Source organism: Kryptolebias marmoratus, linkage group LG2 (assembly GCF_001649575.2).
Source record: "Kryptolebias marmoratus isolate JLee-2015 linkage group LG2, ASM164957v2, whole genome shotgun sequence".
Taxonomy (NCBI): Eukaryota; Metazoa; Chordata; class Actinopteri; order Cyprinodontiformes; family Rivulidae; genus Kryptolebias; species Kryptolebias marmoratus.
In genome coordinates this window covers 10462956-10465002 of record NC_051431.1, presented here as the reverse complement: position 1 = coordinate 10465002, position 2047 = coordinate 10462956, and positions in this window count along the sequence as shown.

Sequence of the window (2047 nt, the reverse complement as noted above, 5' to 3'; positions counted from 1 at the left end):
CATTTATTCTCCATAAAACTGGAAGTGAAGAGTCCTTTTTAACATGTCATATTGCCACTATCCTGCATGTTTTATTTGTTTCCCTGCTCTTCGGCATGTCTTCAAGTTCTTCAGAAACCTGTTATTTACTCATTCATCCAAATCAGGCGTGGAACATCTAAAAAATGCAGGATAGTGACCCTCCCAGAACTGGAACTGGGTGCCATTAGAAACATAAAACATCACCTATATGACCATCAGAAGTTTTTTACCACTCACAGTTTAAGAATCTGTAAGATATGGTTTGTGTTTTTTTCACAGAGACTGTTTGAGCTTAATTTTTTCATCTGCCTCTCATTAACTTAGCAGTCAGGGAGTGACAGACACAGGTGTGTGGTTACCATTGTGACTATAATTAGCCATTGGCAGCAGCTTTAACATTTCTTTTGTTCTTGGTTCTGTATACATCTCATATGTCCAATTGTCGGCATATTTTATTCTTTAGTTTAGATCATAACAAATGTATATCAACAATTTGGGCAACAGCTGCACTAGTACCCTTAGTTACTGCTAGTTAGTATTTTAAGTTTTCCTTTTTTTTTTTTTTTTTTAATCATAAATTGCTTTTTGCTTTTTTTTTTTTGTTCATTATTTGCCTTAATTTGTGTTTGCCACCCAGCTCCACACTCCACTGTATCTTATTGATCCGAAGCTTTCCTAACTGAGCATTCCTGTACAGTCACAGCCTGTTGAGTAGTTTCAGACATAGTCTATCAGTGTTAATGATCCACTGCATATAAAGCTTCATTATCAAGAACTCGGCTCTGTGTGGGAGGTCTGTTTTGTTAGTTCACTCAACAGACACACTTCGCCTGCTTAGCAGGTGACTCTCAGGCAATCAGCTTTTATTACTGCTGCTGTATTATTGGTTTAGGCATGTTTAAAGAATGAAATGTACCAAGGGAAGGGCCTCCTCTCCATTAAATCCACATCAGGATAGGATTTCATCAGCTTCCTGGTGCAGAAATTAAAGTGAGAGTTCAGACTTTTAGAACTGGGGTTATGGTTAAAGGTTATGAAAGGTAAATGTTTAACCTGTGGTAGATAGATCTTTGAACTGCCTCAATTTGGAGAAATAGATTTTAATTCTGACAGAATTGACAAGCTTTACACAGTTTGCACCACACAGTTATTTAAAATAGAATTTTATGATTACTTGCAATAGTGAAAAGCAGCAGCTGTAGCTCTTCTGGTGCTGCCTGGATCACTCCAAGCAAAAATGTGATTTTCTGTATGTAATAACCATGATATGACAATGGTGTAGTAAAATATTCTAATAATTAATTTATAAGTTTAGAAATGCAGCAATCCACTTTGGTCATGGCAGGGATAGGGCTAATGATTAGATCGTCAACCCAGTCAGAATTAAACTCTTATTTTTTCCAAACTTTAGTGCTTTAAAGAGCTATCTAAAACAGTTAAACTATTACTTGCTCAGAGCTTTTCCACAGCACCCCTGCTTCAAAGCATCTAATCCTTCCCTTTAATTCAGAAAATGATGTGTATATCACACAGGTAGCTTCAGGCAGACCGAGCAGATATTCTTTAATGTCTTCTTGCATCATCTGTTTTCCCATATTTACTGTACTTTCTCTCACATATCACAAACACTAACAAGGCTGTGTGATAAGAGCACACTGGCTTCTCCATTAGTAGAAGGAGACAATCAGCTGCAGAGTGCAATTGGCTCTCAAGAAAAAAAAACGCTGATGCAACATTTTGTCCTTTAAGTCTGCTGGTCCGACACCTACAAATACTTGAAAAGGAAGTGTTAATCAAAGAAAGGTGCAAAATGTGGATGAATTTTACATTAATGATAAGCAACACCTGCTTTGGTGTTGTCAATTTCATCTCTGTCCTATTTTCCTCCCACTGCAAATTCCCTTCCCATCTTTTATCTAATTTCCTTTTCTGATTAGTCACTCTGTCTCCAGACACCTTCCTTTTTCTTTTTATTCTTCTCTTTTAGCCACGTTGTTTAGATTCTATTATCCTGCGCCGCTTGACT